The sequence below is a fragment of the Pleurodeles waltl genome, chromosome 8 (assembly GCF_031143425.1).
Source record: "Pleurodeles waltl isolate 20211129_DDA chromosome 8, aPleWal1.hap1.20221129, whole genome shotgun sequence".
Taxonomy (NCBI): domain Eukaryota; kingdom Metazoa; phylum Chordata; class Amphibia; order Caudata; family Salamandridae; genus Pleurodeles; species Pleurodeles waltl.
The window spans coordinates 1351252316-1351274047 of record NC_090447.1 but is presented as its reverse complement, the minus strand read 5'-3'; the positions used below and the strand labels follow the sequence as shown (position 1 = coordinate 1351274047).

Below are 21732 nucleotides of genomic sequence, written 5' to 3'. Positions count from 1 at the left end.
ATTTGCAAAAAATCATAGGGTGTTCAACTTACATTTATTTTTCACTTCACTGTGTGGGGGTTATTTTAATATGCAGTTATGTGAAAGCAAAAAAACTTCAGAATAATTTGTTCTTTTTTTGATAACCAAATGTTATTTTACTAAATGCACTAACATTAAGAGCGCACGCTATAAATAGTTTCACTTGTCTGACATGATAGACATATAGGCATTATGTCTACACATTTAAAGTGCTACATCCAAACCGTTGTAACTCCACCAAACTCCAGATCTATATTGTAAGAAAGTAGCATCTTTCTGACATAGTTACCCCCACTTTTGTGCCTGGTATCAGTGTGTTTAGTCTGTAGTGCACTGGGGTCTTGCTAATTAGGACCCCAGTACCTGTGCTCTCTCCTCTAAATTTTGTTGCTGGTAAGCTTTTACACCCACAATTGGCATAGTGGTGCACCCATGTATGTCCCTAGTATATGATACTTAGGTACCCAGGGCATTGATACACCAGGAGACCCCCGTTGGCTGCAGTATGTTTTGTGCCACCCTTTGGATCCCATGCAAAGTGTCTGCAGGCCTTCTATGGCAGCCTGCTTGAAATGGTGCATGCACCTTTCACTAAACATATAAGGCCTGCCTTATATTATGGTCACTTCACTTAGACACTGTAAGTCACCCCTCTGGTAGGCCCTTCAGTCCTAGGGGAGGGTGCATGTCCCTAAGTGTGAGGGCACCACTGCTGAGCAGGATAGCCCTACAAACCCCATACTCCATTCCCTGGGGTTGTAAGTGCGGGGAAGCTATCTTAAGGTATGTAGTGGTCCCTGGTCAACACAGGTGGTCCAACTGGAATCAAACATCTTGGAATCATGCAGCTACACCGATTGCTAGTTGCATGGTACCATGTGTAGGAAGCTGGCTCTGTATATACTATACCAAAATGAGGAATAGTGTGCACAGATTCCATTGGACCCCCAGTGGCTAAACAGAGGCTAAAGTAAATAATACGAATGCTCTCTTTTATGGATGTGTGGTCGAGCAGTTAGGCTTATCAGAGGGTAGTGCAAAGCATTTGTTCTACACACACACAGTCAAGAAATGAGGCACACACTCAATGACTCCTGGCCAGTGTTTTTAAATAGCAAACATATATTTTGTTACTTTATTTTAAGAACCAAAAGATCCATGTAGCAGGTAAGTACAGTGATACGTTGGTAGCAATCATATGTATCAAATGTACTTGTTTTATGTTTTGCAGATAAAACTGTTTACTAGTAAGTACCACTTTTTTTTTCAATTTAAAAAGTTGACACTGCAATTTCTCAAAGGAACCAATGTTGTCCTAGGGAAGGAAGAGTGTTAGGACATTTAACAGGTAAGTACTCGACTTACGATCCCAGTCTTCGGGGGTTAGGATTTCCACATGTCAGAGTTCAAGTTGACCTCAAAAGTGCACCACCAGCAACACAAGGTCGGCCAGGTGCAGAGGTCAGAGTTGGTGTTGGGTTTTCAATGGAATCCTACGAGGACCTGGCGCACTCAGAAGAAAACTGCGGAATCGCCTGGGGACCTTCTCTGGACCAGTAGGCCACCTGGACACGGGCCGCGGGCGTCTGATGCAGAGTGGATGGGGCTCACTGATCCAGGGTGGTTCTGGGGTCCTTTTGGACAGGGCAGCTGTCCTCAGGAATTCTTGGTCCTTTGCTGGGCAGGCAGTCCTCTGGGGGTTTGTGTAGGTCGCTGGTCCTGCAGGATGCGTCACCTTTTTGTAGCAGGAGTATTAAACCGGCAGACAGACAGGTAGGGCTGGGGCCAAGTCAGTTGTCATCTGAAGTATTCACTGCTGGGGTCAGCTCTTCAGTCCTTCTTTCTTCGAGCCACCAGGAATCGGAAGAGCAAGGTTCAGGGGTGTCCCTAAATACTAGATTTAGGGGCATTACAGGGGTCAGAGGGCATTAGCTACTGACCCTGAGGGTGGCTACACCCTTCTTGTGTTCACGCCCTTTGGACAGGGGGGCACATTCCTTTCCCTATTGATCTCTCTCCTCCAAAACAAAATGGAGGGTTCTGCAAGTAGGGAGTCACTTCAGCTCTGGACACCTTAGGGGTGGTCCTAGCTGCAGTGGTCACTCCTCCTTGTTTTACATAATTTTCCCACCGACCCTTCCACCAAAAGTGCGGCGTGGTCCAGGCGCAGGCATCTCTACTAGCTGGAGTGTCCTGGGGCACTGTAACAGGAGGCCGTAGCCTTTGTGGCTCACCGCCAAGTGTTGCAGTTCCTGCAGGGGGAGGTGTGAAGCACCTCCACCCAAAGCAGGCTTTGTTTGTGACCCCAGAGAGCACGAAGGCTCTCACCCCATGGGGGTCAGAAACTTGTCTGTTAGTGGCAGGCTACTACAGACTAGTCAGCCCCACACTACAGGTTAGGGTAAAATACAGGGGACATCTATAAGATGCCCTCTGTGTGCATGTTACAATAAATCCAACACTGGAATCAGTATGGGTTTATTGTGCTGAGAGGTTTGATACCATGCTTCCCAGTCTTCAGTGAACCCATCATAGCGCTGTGGAGTTTGTAATGACAAACCCCTAGCCCATGTACTTTATATGGGTACACTGCATTTACAATGTCTAAGAATGGCTTAGACACTGTAGAGGCATATTGCTCATGCATCTATGCCCGCATCGTGGTATAGTACACCCTGCCTTAGGGCTGTAAGGGCTGCTAGAGGGATGACTTACCTATGCCACAGGCAGTGGTTTGTGGGCATAGCATCCTGGCGACCACAGACTCCTTGGTACCACTGGTACCTTTTACAAGAGACTTAGCTGTGCCAGTTGTGGAAACAATGGTACAATTTAGGGAAAGAACACTGGTGCTGGGACCTGGTTAGCAGGATCCCAGCACACACTCAGTCAAGTCAGCATCAATATGAGACATACCGTGAACGGTAACCATGCCAAAAGGGGCACTTTCCCCCCATCCTTTGAGGATCCCCCAGTTCTGCCTGTGGAGCCTTACGGGGTCTGGCTGCCAGCCTATGCCACTGCCGACCGCAGACACTGTTCTGCCCTCTCGCTGATGAAACTAACTCAAGTAGGAGAAGTCAGAACAAAGGATTTCTTGCATGGGACAGGTGTAACCACCTTTTCCTTTCAAATAGAATTTCTCTGGGCATGGATGAGGTGGCCTCTCAGTGCCACCAGACTGCTTTGAAGGGCATCAGGCTGCCCAGTAGGGAAGATTTTCTGTTGCAGCAGCAGGGGAAAGTTCTCCACCTGAACCTGTCAACTCTGCGCCTTCATGCATGGAGATTGAGCGGCGACAGTTGATTCCCTTTGACTTTCCTCCCGAAGTCTGTAAAGTTATTTTGGCAGTCAAGTGTTTCTCCACCAAGACGGTATACGCCTGCCGTTGGAAACACTTTGTATATTATTGTACAAAAAGATCTATAGATACCCGTTCTGTCACTCTCTCTGATATTATTCTCTTTATCTTGTCCATTGTCCGCATTGGGCACACTCAAGTGAAATCTTTCTGCCTTATCAGCTTTTCTTTGGCTGCCTGATCAGCCTTCTTTATTCAATTCACCTATTGTAAATTAATTTCTTTAAGGGCGTGTAAATATGTTTCCTCCTTCACCCTTTATCATTCTTCAGTGGGACTTAAATCTAATTCTCACCTATCTTGTGTGCACTCCCTTCGAGCTACTGCACAACTGTCCCCTCCGACTGCTCACCATCAAGCAAGCCTTCTTAGTGGGAATATCATCTGCCAGCAGGGTGAGTGAGATGCAGGCTCTTTCATCTAAACCTCCGTATCTGACCATATTTTCAGACAGAGTAGTGCTTTGCACTTTGGCCTCTTTTTGTCCTAAGGGGGTGACCCCATTTCACCTGGATCAGATCATCAACCTTCTTTGCTCCCCCACATCCCTCTAAGGAAGAGGAGCGACTCCATTGACTGGACCCAAAAAGAGCATTGTCGTTCTACTTTGACCGCACAAAAGAGTTCCTCTTTGTGGGGTACGTGGGAGCCAAGAAAGGTTGGGCAGTGCAGAAATGAACCATTTTGTGCTGGGTTGTTCTCTGCATACAAATCAGCTACACTTTGGCCATAAAGCAGCCTCCTGAGGGCTTGAGGGCTCATTCCACCAGGGGCAAAGCTGCTGCTACGGCATTAGCAAGAGGTGTACCAGCCCTGGATATCTGTCAGGCTGCAACGTGGTAGTCTCTGGACATGTTTGCCAAGCACTGCTGCCTGGACAGTTATGTCCACAGAGACGGGCACTCTGCCCGTTCGGTCCAGCAGGACTTTTTAGTTTGAGGAGAATTTGTCCGCAACTCACTGCCAGGAGGTTATGGCGTGGGTATCTATTTCTAAAGGTAAGGAATCTGCAGCTAGATGTCTCTATAACATGAACAAGTTACTTACCTTCGGTAACGCATTATCTGGTAAAGACTATCTAGCTTCCGATTCCATACACCCACTCATGCCTCCCCGCTCTCCCCCTGGACTCATTTCCTAGGGTAAAGGATTATCCCTTTTAGGGCCCTAGTTTTTTGCACAGACAAAACTGTTAGTTCTTTCCATGGCTCTGTGCTTCTGGCGTGGAAGTTTGTGGAAAAGTAACTGACGTACGTGCGCCTGGGTGGTGCCTTTATAGGCGACAATGGCGTCAGAGATGGCTTCAACTACTCCACAGTGATACGAACGACACTACCCAAGAGCGCTCGCAAAGGTATTGCTCAGGAAATGTTCCAGGTTCCATTCTGATACCTAGAAATTCTAAAGTCTCTACCAGATAATGCATTACCGGAGGTAAGTAACTTGTTCAATTGGGACAGAGGCAGATCTCTCTCTCTTCTGCAACCAGATCTGACAGTAGTGACAGATGTGTCACTCCAGGGATGAGATGGCCACCAGAGAGAAGCAGAGAACAGAAGCATCTGGTCTCTATCAGAGTCCGGACTCCACATCAACTTTTTGGAGCTCTGGACGATCAGACTGGCATTGAAAGCATTTCCTCGGTCTCTCAAAAGGGAAAGTAGTGCAAGTGGGACCGGAGAACACCACTGCCATGTGGTACTGCAGCAATCAAGACGGGGTCGTGGCCCCTTTGTCAGAAGGCTTCTGCGCCTTTGAACATGCCTGGAAAATTAGGGCATTTCCCTAGTGGTTCAACACCTTGCGGGCTCTTTGAATGCCAGAGCAGACTAACTCAGCCGACAGTGCCAGGTCGATCATGAATGGCATCTCCATCACGAGGTGGTCTAAGGTCTCTTTCAGCAGTTTGGAGAGCCTTGGCTAGATCTGTTTGCCTCCACAGAAGGCGTGCAATGTCAGCAGTTTTGCACGCTGGAGTTTGCAAGGAGGCACTTGCTCAGTGACACTTCATTGCGAGTGGAGCTCAGGCCTCCTGTATGCCTTTTCACTGTTACCACTTCTGCCCAGAGTTCTCAAGAAGATCAAGAGTGACCCAGCCCAAGTAATCCTTGTGGCTCTGGACAGGTCACAAACAGTCTGGTATCCTGAGCTGTTGAGCATGGTCATCGATCCTCCAATCAGACTGCCCCTTCGGGAGGACCTTCTGTTGCAGCAGCAGTGGAGGGTTCTTCACCCAAACCTGTACAGTCCTCGCCGCCTTGCTTGCAGATTGAGCAGCAGCAGTTGACAGCTTTTGACCTTCTGCCCAAAGTCTGTAGCTTTATCTTAGCAACCAGACGTCCCTCCACCAAAACAGTATACCCCTGTCATTGGAATAAACTGTTAATCGCCTCTCTGCCCCTCTTTTTGAGGTACTCTTGTTCATACATTCTTTGGCCTAGCAGGGCTCTGTTTTGGGCACCCTCAAAGATTATTTGTCCGCTATCTCTGCATTTCTGGGATTACCTGACCCCAACCCTCATTTTTTAAGTCTCTTATTGTAGTAGGTTCCTTAAAGGTCTTACCCCCATGTTTTCTCCATCCCCATTCGCGATGTCCCAATGGGATTTGAATTTGGTTCTGACATTCCTAATGCTCAGTCCTTTTGAGCCTCTCCACAATTGTCTTTTTGGGCTTTTGACATTAAAAACAGCCTTTCTTGTGGTCTTTACCTCTGCCTTCAGGGTGAGTGAGCTGCTGGCATTCTCATCTGAGCCGCCCTACCTTTCTATCTATCTTGACGAAGTGGTGCTTCACACTAGAGTTTCCTTTTTGCCAAAGGTGGTCACGCACTTTCATGTAGGCCAGTCCATCACATTGCCTATGTTTTACGTACCCCCAGGTCCTTCTGAGGAAGAAGAGAGACTCCACCACCTGGACCCAAAAAGAGCGTTGGTGTTTTACCTTGATTGTGCCAAAGAGTTCCGGGTGGATGATCAACTCTATTGGTTATGTGGGTGCGAAGAAAGATCGGGCAGTGCAGAAGAGAGCCAACTCCAGATGGGTCATTCTCAGCATCAAAATGTGCTACGCATTGGCTAAAAAGCAAATCCCGGAGAGTGTATGTGCACATTCTACCAGAGCGACAGCTGCAACCACTGTATCTGATAGAGACTTCTAGCTGCAGCTTCCTTACCTTAGAATTCTCTGGCATCAGCTTTGAATCCGGAATTTTTTCTGAGCAGTACCCTGCGGGCATCGTCATTTAAATCCGCGTGCGTCGACCAGCTCCGCGTGCGTCGTCAGCGTCATTGGAGCCGTCTATGACGTCACGGTTGTCTATATAGACACCGTCTTGCCGTGCGTATGTCAGTACTTTTCCTTCCGTGCCGGTTAAAGTGCAATTCCGGAAAGAGCTACCCTTCTTTGACGGTTTGTCAAGGCTTTTTTGACTGTTTGAAGTCATGTCTTCGAGAAAGACAGGGTTCAAGCCGTGTGGTGTGTGTCATCACACCATGTCGGTGACGAACCCGCACCGTGTTTGTCTTTGGTGCCTGGAGAAGGACCACGATTCCACCTCGTGCTCCGACTGTCAGGCCATGGCTCCGAAGGCCTTGAGGGAGAGATCCCTCAAGCTTCTTGCGGCCCGGCATTCGTCCTCGGAGGTCACGGTCCTGCAGTAGGAGGAGGTCGCGGCACTGCTCTCGGAGCCCCAAGTCCTCTTCCTCGCATTCAAGGTCATCTGAAGGTAAGAGGCACAAGAAGAAGAAGAAGTCCAAGCGGACTTCGTCTTCGCCACGCCAGTCGGGCGACGAGGCACCTGTGGAACGTTGACGATCCGAGCGTGGTTCTGCGGAACCATCGCCAGGGCCGACTCCGCGTCTTCCCCCCTTTCCGGGGACCGGATCGACCCCCGCTCAGATAAAATAATTTTACGAGGCTATGAGTCTCGTTTTTGAGCGGGCTGCACCTGTGGAGGGTTCTTTGGGCCCCGCCGGGTCAGCAGGGGCCCCTTCGGATTCGGTGCCGGCGGCTTCGGCCTCGGCGCCGTTGGGGACCCCAGGATCCGATATCAGATCCGGACCGACGCCGGTCTCACACAGTCGACCTCCTTCGGCGCCGGTTCAGACGTCGACGATTCCGCCACCGGTCCCACCGGTGGTAACCCCATCCTTATTCCGGATGATCCAGAGCCGGAGCGACGTCGTACGACTCTGACTTCGACGGAGCCGGTTCGGCCCAGATCATTGTCTGAGCATTATTTAGATCAGCCAGACGCAGGAGAGGAATGGGAGGGGTCTGAGGACCCTTTAGAATGTGGTTTGCAACAGGACTGGTATGAGGATCTAGGGGAGGCCAGTGGACTGAACACATCTCCAGATACTGATATGCTCTCTCCTCCTAATGTTGCTACGGAGGAGGGTGCTTCATTTGGTATGGTGGTGCGAAGGGAAGCTGAGGTCCTGGACCTAGATTTGCCTACGGTGCCAGTCAGGACGAATATCCTGACAGAAGTGCTTCAGCTGGGGGTGACAACATCAGAGCCAATGTTGCTCTTCAATGAGGCTCTAACAGACGTCCTTCTGGGCATATGATCCAAACCCAGCACAAGGGCTCCTGTGAATAGGACGGTGGGCCGCCGCCATAGACCTGCTCTGAGCTACCCTACTTTCCTCACTCAACACCCCACTCCTGAGAGCTGGGTTGTCCAAGCCTCTACTTCCCGTGGTGCCTTCCCTTCCCCTCCCCCAGATAGGGAATCCAAGACACTGGACCAGCTTGGGAAGAAGATGTTTTCTTTCACCAGTCTGGCATTGAGGTCCGTAAACACCTCTTGCCTATTGGGCCGTTATTCCCATACTTTATGGGATACGGTGGCACAAGTGCTGCCCCAGGTCCCGGAGGGCGTACGGGACACTCTCACCCAGGCTGTCAAGGATGGGGGAGATGCAGCCAAGTTTACGATCAGATGTGGTTTGGACACGACCGACTCGCTGGGCAGAGCGATTTCCTCGTCAGTGGCCCTACGTCGCCACGCCTCGCTGCGTTCAACTGGTTTCTCAGGGGATGTCGAGTCCAGCTTGATGGACAAGCCCTTTGATTTGGCAAAAAGGCAGACTTCGTGCTTGAGAGGTTCAAGGATTCTCGAGCTACGGCCAGATCCTTGGGTCTTTCAGCGCCAGCACGACAGCAGTCTGTCTTTCGTCCCTTTCGAGGCTTCGGAAGGGGCGTGGTACCACGCCAGCCACAGTTTAGCCACCATCCTCAGGCTTCCCAACAACCCGGAAGAGGACGTGGTCGTGGTACCATCAGACCCAGAGGCTCTGGCCAGAGGTCGGCCACCACACAACCCTCCTCCACTGTGCCCAAGCCCTCCTAGTGTGGTTCTGCAGGATCATGTCCATCCAGTTGGAGGGAGGATTCATTTTCATCTCCCTCACTGGCTTTCCATCACAACGGATAAGTGGGTCCTGCAGATCATACAGAAGGGCTACTCCCTTCCCTTCCAGTCTTTCCCTCCCTCTATCCCTCCAACAAAGGAATGGCTGATGGAGGACCTTCTGGTTTTGCTCCTCGAAGAAGTTACGGCTCTCTTGGCCAAGGGAGCCATAGAAAGAGTCCCGATATCAGAAGTAGGCAGTGGTTGTTCTTTTTGGGAATCAGAAAGTGGCAGGACTAACAAAGGCCTTCGCCCTATCTTGGATTTAAGGGACCTCAATCTTTTCCTCTAGAAGGAGAAATTCAAGATGCTCACTCTTGCTCAGGTTTTGTCTGCCCTAGACCAAGGAGACTGGATGGTAGCATTGGATTTACAGGATGCGTATTTCCACATTCCTATCTTGCCAGCCCACAGGCGTTACCTGCGGTTCAAGGTGGGCCATGAAAACTTTCAGTTTACCGTGCTTCCTTTCGGTCTCACCAGTGCCCCTCGGGTGTTCACAAAGGTGATTGTGGTGGTGGCAGCTCATCTGCGCAGGTCAGGGATTTCAGTCTTCCCCTACCTAGACGATTGGCTGCTGAAGGCTTCTACGCCCCAGGCTCTCGTCACTCACCTCCAGACTACGGGGGACCTCCTGCATTCGCTGGGGTTCACTATAAATGTGCCGAAGTCACACCTGACTCCCTCTCAGAAGCTCACTTGCATCAGAGCTGTTCTGGACACAGTGCAGTATCAGGCTTATCCTCCCGAACAGCGGGTCCAGGATATTCAGGTTATGATACCGATGTTTCGGCCTCTATCCTGGATTTCGGTGAGACAGACTCTGAGGCTGTTGGGACTCATGGCTTCCTGCATCCCATTGGTCAAGCATGCCAGATGGCGCATGAGGGCTCTGCAGTGGGACTTGAAGTTCCAATGGGCACAGCATCAGGGGAATCTTACCGACGTGGTTCAGATCTCAGAGGGGACGGCAAAGGATCTGCAGTGGTGGTTAGTGAACTGCGATTGGGTCAAAGGCAGACTCCCCTCCCTTCCCCAACCAGATCTCACAGTAGTAACAGATGCGTCACTTCTGGGATGTGGCGGCCATCTGGGAGAGTTGGAGATCAGAGGTCACTGGTCTCTGGCGGAATCTGGGCTCCACATCAACTTGCTGGAGCTTTGGGTGATCCGACTAGCATTAAAAGCATTTCTTCCCGTTGTGAAAGGGAAGGTGGTGCAGGTGTTCACGGACAACACTACTGTAATGTGGGCCTGCAACAAGCAGGGCGGTGTGGGGTCGTGGACCCTTTGTCAAGAGGCTTTACGTCTCTGGACATGTCTGGAACATCAGGGCATGACCCTGGTGGTTCAACACCTGGCAGGTTTTCTGAACGCCAGGGCGGACGAGCTCAGACAAAAATGCTTAGAGGATCACGAATGGTGTCTCCATCCAGAGGTGGCGCAAGGACTCTTTTAGCAGTGGGGAGAGCCTTGGTTAGGTCTGTTCGCCTCCGTAGAGGACACGCAATGTCAGCAGTTTTGCGCGATGGAGTTTCCAAGGGGGCTATTGCTAGGCCTCCTGTACCCTTTCCGCCTATACCACTTCTGCCCGAGTTCTCAAGATAATCAAGAAGGACCGGGCCCAGGTAATTCTAGTGGCTCCGGATTGGGCATGGAGAGTTTGGTATCCAGAGCTTCTCAAAATGAGCATCGGTCCTCCAATCAGGCTTCCTCTTCGGGAGGATCTTCTGTCGCAGCAGCAGGGGAAGGTTCTCCACCCGAACCTGTCAACTCTGCGCCTCCATGCGTGGAGATTGAGCGGCGACAGTTGATGGTTTATGACCTCCCTCCCGAGGTGTGTGATGTCATTCTGGCAGCCAGATGTCCCTCTACTAAGTCGATCTACGCCTGCCGTTGGAAACGTTTTGTTACAGAGAGGTCTATTGATCCTCTTTCTTCATCTCTGTCTAATATCCTTTTGTTTGTATTGTCTCTCGCCCAGCAGGGTTCCTCCTTAGGGACTCTCAAGGGCTATCTTGCAGCCTTATCGGCCTTTCTTCAGTTGCCCGATCAACCATCTTTGTTTAAATCACCTATAGTACAGAGATTTTTGAAAGGGCTTGTGCATTGTTCCCCCCTGTGCCTTTCGTTATGCCCCAGTGGGACCTTAATCTGGATCTTACCTTCCTTATGTGTGCTCCCTTCGAGCCCTTACATAAGTGTCCTCTTCGGCTGCTCACTATTAAGACAGCCTTTTTGGTGGCAATTACATCTGCCAGAAGAGTGAGTGAGCTACAGGCTTTGTCATCAAAACCGCCGTATCTCACAATCTTTCCTGAAAAAGTGGTTCTCAGAACTCGTGTCTCTTTCCTCCCCAAGGTGGTGACCCCGTTCCATCTGGGTCAAAGTATCACCTTGCCCACCTTCTTTGCACCACCGCATCCCTCTAAGGAAGAGGAGCATCACCATCGGCTGGACCCAAAAAGAGCGTTATTGTTCTATCTTGACCGCACTAAAGAGTTCTTGGTGGACAACCAACTCTTTGTGGGGTACGTTGGTGCAAAGAAGGGGCGGGCAGTACAGAAACGATCCATTTCGCGCTGGGTCGTTCTCTGTATGAAGATTTGCTACGCTTTGGCAAATAAGCAGCCTCCTGAGGGCTTGAGAGCTCATTTTACTAGGGGGAAGGCTGCTACCACTGCCTTAGCACGTGGTGTACCTGTGGTGGACATATGTCAGGCCGCAACATGGGCTTCTTTACACACTCTTTGCGAAGCACTACTGCCTGGACAGCCAGGTGAGGAGAGAGGGGCATTTTGCCCGTTCTGTCTTGCAGGACTTCCTGATATAAAAATCTCCTTCAGACCCACCACCATGGGTTATAGCTTAGGTATCTATTCTAAGGTAAGGAAGCTGCAGCTAGAAGTCTCTATCAGATGAACAAGTTACTTACCTTCGGTAACGAGGTATCTGGTAGAGACTTTATCTAGCTGCAGATTCCTTACACCCACCCAAGCCTCCCCGCTCTGCGGATATTTTTTTATACAGATAGCTATATATATATATTTTTATATATATGATTTTGGCATTTTTGCCTTTCTTAAAGGCATGTAAGAATTTTTACTTCAAACAGTCAAATAAAGAGGTAAAATCCATAACTGTTGGTTCTTCCGTGACTCTGCGCTTCTGGCGTGGAAAGTTGTGGGAAAAGAACTGACGTACGTGCGCCGAGACGGCGTCTATATAGACAACCGTGATGTCATAGACGGCTCCAATGACGCTGACGATGCACGCGGAGCTGGTCGACGCACGCGGATGCGAACGACGACGCCAGACGGCACGCACAGGGTACTGCCCAGAACAAATTCTTGATTCGGAGCTGATGCCAGGGAATTCTAAGGTAAGGAATCTGCAGCTAGATAGAGTCTCTACCAGATACCTTGTTACCGAAGGTAAGTAACTTGTTCGTTAGTACGCAGAGTTTCAGTCATGAACATCTGTCAAACTGCAATATGGGCATTCTTCATATGTTCATCAAACACTACTGCCTGGACAGTCAGGTCTGAAGGGACAGGTACTTTCCCCGTTCAGTCATGCAGGACTTCCTAGTATGATCTTAGTTCGCAGACCCACCTACGGGGATGGAATTGTTTAGGTATCTAATCTAAGGTAAGGAATCTGCAACTAGAAGTCTTTATCAGATGAACAAGTAACTTACATTTGGTAACACCTTATGTGGTAGAGACATATTCTAGTTGCAGATTCCATACCGACCCACCCATCCTTCCCTGACCCTAGGTTTGATGCACCAGGGTCAGTGTTCTTCATGGCTCTGAACTTCTGGCGTTGAAAGTTGTGAAAAGAAAGCAAAATTAGCGCACCGGGGTGGAGTCTATGTAGGACCCACAATGTCATGTCGGGCACACACAATACCGACGACGGACGCAAATCCGACCAGTGCCACTTGATGGCACACAGGGGTACTTCTCGTGAAGAATCTTTGGAACCAGACTGACGTCTGAGGGACATTCTAAGGTAAGGAATTTGCAACTCGAATATGTCTGTACTACAGGGAGTGCAGAATTATTAGGCAAGTTGTATTTTTGAGGATTAATTTTATTATTGAACAACAACCATGTTCTCAATGAACCCAAAAAACTCATTAATATCAAAGCTGAATATTTTTGGAAGTAGTTTTTAGTTTGTTTGTAGTTTTAGCTATGTTAGGGGGATATCTGTGTGTGCAGGTGACTATTACTGTGCATAATTATTAGGCAACTTAACAAAAAAAAATATATACCCATTTCAATTATTTATTATTACCAGTGAAACCAATATAACATCTCAACATTCACAAATATACATTTCTGACATTCAAAAACAAATCAGTGACCAATATAGCCACCTTTCTTTGCAAGGACACTCAAAAGCCTGCCATCCATGGATTCTGTCAGTGTTTTGATCTGTTCACCATCAACATTGCGTGCAGCAGCAACCACAGCCTCCCAGACACTGTTCAGAGAGGTGTACTGTTTTCCCTCCTTGTAAATCTCACATTTGATGATGGACCACAGGTTCTCAATGGGGTTCAGATCAGGTGAACAAGGAGGCCATGTCATTAGATTTCCTTCTTTTATACCCTTTCTTGCCAGCCACGCTGTGGAGTACTTGGACGCGTGTGATGGAGCATTGTCCTGCATGAAAACCATGTTTTTCTTGAAGGATGCAGACTTCTTCCTGTACCACTGCTTGAAGAAGGTGTCTTCCAGGAACTGGCAGTAGGACTGGGAGTTGAGCTTGACTCCATCCTCAACCCGAAAAGGCCCCACAAGCTCATCTTTGATGATACCAGCCCAAACCAGTACTCCACCTCCACCTTGCTGGCGTCTGAGTCGGACTGGAGCTCTCTGCCCTTTACCAATCCAGCCACTGGCCCATCCATCTGGCCCATCAAGACTCACTCTCATTTCATCAGTCCATAAAACCTTAGAAAAATCAGTCTTGAGATATTTCTTGGCCCAGTCTTGACGTTTCAGCTTGTGTGTCTTGTTCAGTGGTGGTCGTCTTTCAGCCTTTCTTACCTTGGCCATGTCTCTGAGTATTGCACACCTTGTGCTTTTGGGCACTCCAGTGATGTTGCAGCTCTGAAATATGGCCAAACTGGTGGCAAGTGGCATCGTGGCAGCTGCACGCTTGACTTTTCTCAGTTCATGGGCAGTTATTTTGCGCCTTGGTTTTTCCACACGCTTCTTGCGACCCTGTTGACTATTTTGAATGAAACGCTTGATTGTTCGATGATCACGCTTCAGAAGCTTTGCAATTTTAAGAGTGCTGCATCCCTCTGCAAGATATCTCACTATTTTTTACTTTTCTGAGCCTGTCAAGTCCTTCTTTTGACCCATTTTGCCAAAGGAAAGGAAGTTGCCTAATAATTATGCACACCTGATATAGGGTGTTGATGTCATTAGACCACACCCCTTCTCATTACAGAGATGCACATCACCTAATATGCTTAATTGGTAGTAGGCTTTCGAGCCTATACAGCTTGGAGTAAGACAACATGCATAAAGAGGATGATGTGGTCAAAATACTAATTTGCCTAATAATTCTGCACTCCCTGTAGATAAGGCATTACCAAACGTAAGTAACTTTTTTCATACTGCCCAATTTTTTATAATGAGCTTTGTGGGTTTCTGTTTAATGGCCCTTTTGTGCAGTTTGTTTTGAGGATATAGTTATGTTTTCAGATAATTGTTATGTTTTCCAATAATATGTTTTCCAATGATTATTTTGAAAGTGCAAGTTTATTTTGTTAAACATCCTTTATTTATAGTAAGGTAGTAGATCCTAAAATATTAGTTCTAATAATCTATCCAAGATATGCATCTGTGATATAGAGATGCTGAAGGTGATTTTAATGAACGGAAATGGAGCTGACAAAATGGGGCACAAGAGTTGAAAGGGTGTGTGGACAAGTGCTCCTTGAAGCTCTCTAGCTACATAGAAGAGCTGCCAGGGCATGGAGAGGAAGGGAATCTGTATGCAGTTAAGACAGCACATTCAATTACTTGCATAATAAGGCCACTACGCAGATACCATACCAAGATCTGTCTCACAGAGAATGGTAAACAACCTGAAAAATGATGGTAAAATAAGTAAGCATCATGTAGAAAGTCAGATTGCACTTTTAAATGGCATATAGGCACATGGCAGATAGGTTACTTAGCACTTGAAGCAGCTGAATGGTTAGAGATCTCGGGCTGTTCTGGAAGCAACAGCTCCTAAACCTCATCATGTGACAGCACATGCTCAAAATGCTGATGGCACATGTAAGAAATTGGGTTATTAGTTGAGAAGGGTGAGACCACACTTAAATAATAAACACAGTCCTTGTCAGGGGTGAAGCACAAAAGTCACTTAATAAACCTCTGCTTGACCCTCTGGTAGCTTAGCAAGAAAACAGCCAGGCTTAAAAAAGAGGTTATGTGCAAACTATTTATTCAGGACTTAAACAGCAATAAAATGAAAACACATCGGAAAAAATCCAAATCATTTTTAAAAAAGAGTTAATTTTAAGAAATAAAATTACACCAAATGAAAATGATGAATTTGTAAATTTTATAGTGAAAATAGCGCCAAAAAGTGCATTGCGCCAATTGCAGTTATCTGGTTGCGTTGGACCAAGGCAAAGTCACAATTCCAGGCCTGTTGTGATGGAGCGCGGGTTGCATGCAGGAACCAGGTTCATCCCGGTCTAGAGCTTTACCTTCCCCGAGTCCAAGCCCATGTAGGGAGCTGCAGCAGGGCTTTGCTTTAAGGATCAATGCAAGGAAACTGTTGTAGCCGCGAGTAGCAGGTCAGGTGTTGCGGACGGCCGGTGTTTGGCTCGATAAGCTGGTCATCGCTGGAACTTCAACTTGGCAGTTGATTTTCGGAATGGACACGAAGAGCAGGTCATCGTGAGGAGTCAGTTTGCGGTCACAAAGAACCCAAAAACCTCTGGATCTTTACCTGGAGCTCAGGACCTGTAACTTTGAATCAGGAAGCGTATTCACTGATACCAACCCAGGCCATGGAGGGGCACCTCTTGGGGATTAGGATACACTCCAGCAGAGGCCAACAGAAGGGCTCAGGCATGTCCAGTTGATTCTGGTCAGCTGCGCAGTTGCAGAGAGGACTCTAGAACCTTGATGTGTCCCTGTAACTCAGCTGACCCCTGGAGTCGCATCTTGGGAAACCTGGTTTCAAGACAAGCAGGTCCAGTCTTCAAACAGCAGGGCAGTCGTTCTGAATCTACCAGGGATCTAATAGTGCTCTGATGAGAGGTTCTAAAGCTCCACATTTATCCCTGATAACAGCCTTTGGGGAAAATCTCTGGTCTACTCCCAGACTGGATCTGGTCGGTTTCTGTCCATCCCCTGGGTTTGTCTGTCTTAAAACTGTCCAGGAAGGCAAAGGCAGACCTGGTGTCAGGTTCCTTTGTGTCTTATAATTATTAAAAAGGAAGGTTTAGACCTGGCAAAAGGTGTATTTTACCAGGTGAAAATGACAGTTTAAAACTGCACTACAGGCTGCAGTGTCAGGCCTTTCCAATGCTATTTTGGTGGGTAGCACTATGAGTTCTGCACCCCCATTAGTAGCATTTAATATACAGAAATAGGGTACATATAGTACCATTTACTCTAAACCTAAAAGTAAATTAAATGTACCAATTAGGTGTAGGCCAATTCTACCATATTTTCAAGCGAAAGCACAAGAACTTTAACTCGGATACGCAGGCGTAAAGTGCACAGAGGTCTAAAAGTCATCATAAATGGGTTCAACAAAGGAAGGCAAAAATCTGGAGTGACCCTGCAGAGAGTGCCTGGTCCAACAGCCCTCAGTGTAGGGCAATGATTAGCGTCTTTGGATCTCTAGGATGTCAAATCCCATCTGCTGTTCCTCCTCTTCACAGGAGTTACCTCAAATTGTCAGTGCAGTCCAAATACTATTAGATCACCTTTCTACCACCAAAATATTGGCTGTGGTAGTGATTTCATTCAGAATGTTTTGAGTTCATATATTTATGTAACTGGATAACTAGCTGGTTAGTGTCGGGGCTACTGCACTTGCTACAGAACAAATTCAGGACACTATGACCTTTCCGAATGACTTTTCTTTTCTACCAATGCCATGAAACCCCACCACACAGACTCTGATCTTCATGGTGTTGACCATGACCCATATTAAGGCTTTCCCTCCTCAGAGAGTTGCAGGTATTCTGCATATGATTCTGGAGATGATTTAGATACTTCTGATTGATACTTATACCTGCAGATTCCTCAAATGTGAATGTCCCCACAGGGGAGGGACTAAATTTGTAACTGTTTTATATAGTTCCTCTGTGCCAGTAGGGGCACTGGCTTTATCTTGCCTCCAGAAAACATCATCCTGGTAACGTCACTGAATCCAAAAAGAGGCCACTCTGGTGCATTTACATCAGTTCCTGTCCACTTTGTTTTGTGCCTTATGAGGCTGAGACGTGAATGACATCAATTGAAATAGTGCTGAAAGTGTACCTTGAACCTTAATATGGTGAGACCTGTATGGCTATTCTTCAGAACAGGGAGGTTGGTGCGGTCATGAGGAATCTGCCGGTAGATAGTGTCCACCAGAAAGATCATTACTGAAGCCAAGTACCTTTTTCTCCTGCACAGAAGCTGCAGCACTCAAAACAAAGCTCATAATAAAGATGTCCTCCAGTTGAGTTGGTTGTAGTGGATTCCTTTAATTAGTAACCAAGGGCATCAAAAGAGATCTGTTGAGCATTAATCCATAAATACAGCCAAGTAGTCAGTTGAGCATAGTTCCATATACACAGCCAACATGTGTTTCATCACAACAGATTACTTTTTCAAGGCTGCAAAATATACATAGAGATGTAGTTGCCCAGTCCAATAAATCAAAATAGAGGATGATAGCAAAGTGGTTGTACGTGTGAATTCACTTAATAAGGCATGCGTCCATAATCAAGTGAAGGACAGGTGTTGACGTGCCCGTGCAAATCTGACCAAAGTGGTTGGAAATAAGGCAATCTAACCAGATTAACCTGTATAAATTAGCAAGAGCCACCTCATAGAGTGTGCCCACCACTCAGCCGTGTCCTGATATCTGTCACAAAGTTAGACAGATGGTAAGTCTTGTTCCTGTGGTGAAGAGAGTAAGAAGAAAAAATGTATGCTCTTAGGTAGTGGAGCATCTTACCACATAGCACCATAACCCACCCCATGTTTGCACGATTTTCGACATGAATTACTACTGACTATACTTGCTCAACGTGTGGGAAGTGCACCTCTTTCTACCACACTACTCACCCCCTTTCTTGTCTACTACCTTTTTCTTCTGATGGGAACTTCTACCTGCGGATTCCTCACCTGTGAATATATTGCAGAGCAGCACCTCCTTCGGTGATGAGTCTGAAGGAGTGGTCATATAAAGAAGTCCCAAATTGCAGAATGTGTAAAACAACCATTTTGCCACACCTTTGAGTCCAGACAGTAATGCTTGGCAAAGGTGTGAAGGGACGCCAAAATCGCCACTCAATAGATGTTAGAAACTAGGACGCTTGCATCCTCCTAGAATTTGCTTATAGATCTTCCATTTGTTGTTGCTTCTCCACTGCATCTTTTTGATAGCTTTGCCTTTTTTGGTACCAGTAGAGCCTACAAAGAGCTGCTCATCCACTCTGAATTTCTTTGTACGGTTGATGTAAAATCTGACAGCTCATCTGGGATAGAATTGATGCTATCTCTCTTCCTTCTTAGTTGGATGGGGAGGGGGTTGAAAAGTAGACAGTGTGATAGTCTGTCCCAGATAAAAAGGGGACAATAAAAAAAAGAAGTCCACGAGTGAAGAACTAGTTTTTCTGGAATGAAGCATGTAAAAAACGATCCACTCATTGGTATGTCTAGCTGACGTAATGGCAACAAGAAAGAGAATAACAAGATGCAGTTGACAGCCGTGGAGTTGCTCAAACGGAGTCCCAATCAAAAAAGTTACAACTACATTTCTATCCCACTGAGCCATAATCAGTGTTTATAGAATGATAAAAAAAAACTGGCCATACCTTTTAGTAAATTAATCACAATTATGGATTTGAACTGAGATGGTTGGTCTGAGAGGTAAAGCCAATGCTACTAAGATCCCTTTACAGTGCTCCCTAAACAGTCTTGCTGGGCCAACGAAAGCATAAGTCAAAGTATGTCAGATAGATGTGCTTTTAAAGGGTCCACGTGCCATTCTGCACAACAAATAATGAACCTATTCCACCTTCCAAAGAAAGTCGATTTGATGGGGAAGCAATGAACTGATAGAATCACATAGACCGCCTCTGATGCCATTTGGAACACACTCAAATATGTCCATATGGCCCCCACCGTATTGGTTGAGGAGGAGCTGATATGCTTATCTATTGAAATTCAGCATTCAGCCCAATATTCTCCTGCTATACAGGGTTGACCTACTGTCAAAGTGAGATGGTTGGCTCCTCCATCACAGTCATTTGATACTTTGGCTGTATACTTGGAGACTTAATCCTGCCAACTGGAGACCTTCTGTGTAGAAATAGAAGTGGCAGACATCATATTGTTTGCCCAAACTACAGCATCTGTATGGGTTGTTGATAATCTTTTTCATTCCTTAGTGCACCTCTCAGAGTTTTAAATCCTTGTGTTTTCTCTCTCCTAATTCTTTGCATTTTCTATTCTCTTGCCCAGTAGGACTTGACAGTCCCAACTATGGAATGATCTCGGGCTGCCTTGTCTGCTTTCTTGTTTCTCCCTGATTATCCCTCTTTGTTTACATCATCCATTGTGGGATCCTTTCTTAAAGATTAAATATATGTGTTCCCTTTCACACCATTTATTTTTCCACAGTGGGATTTGAATTTATTTTGAGCTTTGGAGTCGATATTACTAGTGCAGCAACTCTGACCCCCAGGCTCTGAAAATTGTAGACGTTTGGGCCTGGTTATCATTCACTTTATGCTATTCAGAGAAGCTAGTAGTTCGCACCTGCCTTTGCTTCTCTCCGAACATGTTGTCTGCTTTCCTCATGGGCAAGTCCACCACTTTTCCATATTTCGCCCACATCTCTCCAAGGAAGAGGAGGTTTACCTGAGAGTGGACTCCAAGTGTGCTTTATCTTTCTACATTGACTGCTCAAGGCAAGTTAAAGTGAATAGTCAGCTCTTTGTAGGCTTAGTTGGAGACAAGAAAGGCAAAGCAGTCACTAAACATACAATTTCACGTGGGGTCACCTTGTGTATAAAGATCTGTTATGTCTTAACCAAGAAAAATCCTCTGGCTGGCCCGTGCACTCTTCTCAGGACGCATGGCAACTTATATTGCATTTATCAGGGGCTTTCTCGTGGCTGATAATTGCCTGGCAGCCACTGGTCTTCATTACAGACCTTTTCGAACACATTTTTGTGGTTCAGGCATGCAGTGTTGGATATTTTCCCATGGCTCTGTTAGATAGCTCTTGGTTAATCAGCACTGCCTACTCTCCACATACCTCAATGAGGTGCAGAAAGTATAGGTAGAACTGGTGCCATGTATAGGTGAATGTTATTGAATACGGAAGGGATGAAGATGCAGTTTGAGACATGTGCTACTGGGCGGTGCTGGGGAAAGAGCTTTCCAGAACCAGCCTAGTACTAGAGGATATTAATAAGGTGCTCAATCTCCTAGAAGATATAGGGGGTGATTCTAACCTTGGCGGGCGGCGGAGGCCGCCCGCCAAAGTTCCCCCAACAGAATACCGCTACGCGGTCAGAAGACCGCCGCGGTTATTCTGTGTTTCCCGCTGGGCTGGCGGGCGACCGCCAGAAGGCCGCCCGCCAGCCCAGCGGGAAACCCCTTCCCACGAGGAAGCCGGCTCCGAATGGAGCCGGCGGAGTGGGAAGTGTGCGACGGGTGCAGTAGCACCCGTCGCGATTTTCAGTGTCTGCATGGCAGACACTGAAAATCTTTTAGGGGCCCTCTTATGGGGGCCCCTGCAGTGCCCATGCCATTGGCATGGGCACTGCAGGGGCCCCCAGAGGCACCACAACACCCCTCACCGCCATCCTGTTCCTGGCGGTCAAAACCGCCAGGAACAGGATGGCGGTGAGGGGGTCGGAATCCCCATGGAGGATTCCTCAGGGCAGCGGAAAACCGGCGGGAGACCGCCGGTTTTCCATTTCCGACTGCGGCCATACCGCCGCGGTCAGAATGCCCTTGGGAGCACCGCCAGCCTGTTGGCGGTGCTCCCGCGGTTAGAATGACCCCCATAGTCCCAGATTTAGAGTTTATGCAGGTCTGCCAGGACAGCGGAGGTATGTGCTCTGCTGGCCTCGTAGAATACTGACTGTCATACTTACAGACCTTCACCAGGTAGGCAAAGATCGCTGTGCCTTCAGCACAGCCACTGTGTGGCAGTTCTGCTGAAGGCACTAAAACTTTGTTGAGCAGGTGCCAAGTATAATGCACCCACTCAACAAAATTGAGTAGTTTGTTATTAAAAAGAAAATGCCCCTAACTTGCTGGGGGATTTCTCCCAAGTCATGGGAGTTATTTATTTGGTTTCCTGTTCAGGAATGCCAGACTTTCCCTTGTGGTCCCGAATAGGTGAGTAATAGGTCAGAAGGTCCTCTCCAATTAGAACTAATGTTCTGAGGTACCCACCAATGTCTGATGGGCTGTCGGTCTATGGATTCCACCATCCGAGCCAGTGTAGGCTCTACCGTCAGAAACATGGTGGTTCCCACAACTCCAAATAAAAAGAAGAAACCACAAGTTTGATGGATGTTGCAGTTGCCCTGTTTTTGACAGAGTAATCCGTCTGCCAAGATCTAAATGAAGCTTGTAGAGCCCACCTGAAATATTGTTGCCAAGTAACATTTTTTTCTAATAAAAAATCAGTGAATATT

The 21732-nt window shown here is 47.5% G+C and overlaps 1 protein-coding gene across 2 annotated transcripts in view; it reads left to right on the top strand.

Moving 5' to 3' along the window:
* The window catches only part of DYNC2H1 (dynein cytoplasmic 2 heavy chain 1), a 1541159-nt gene that overhangs the window by 1516760 nt on the left and 2667 nt on the right, over positions 1 to 21732 (top strand). The window lies entirely within an intron of this gene.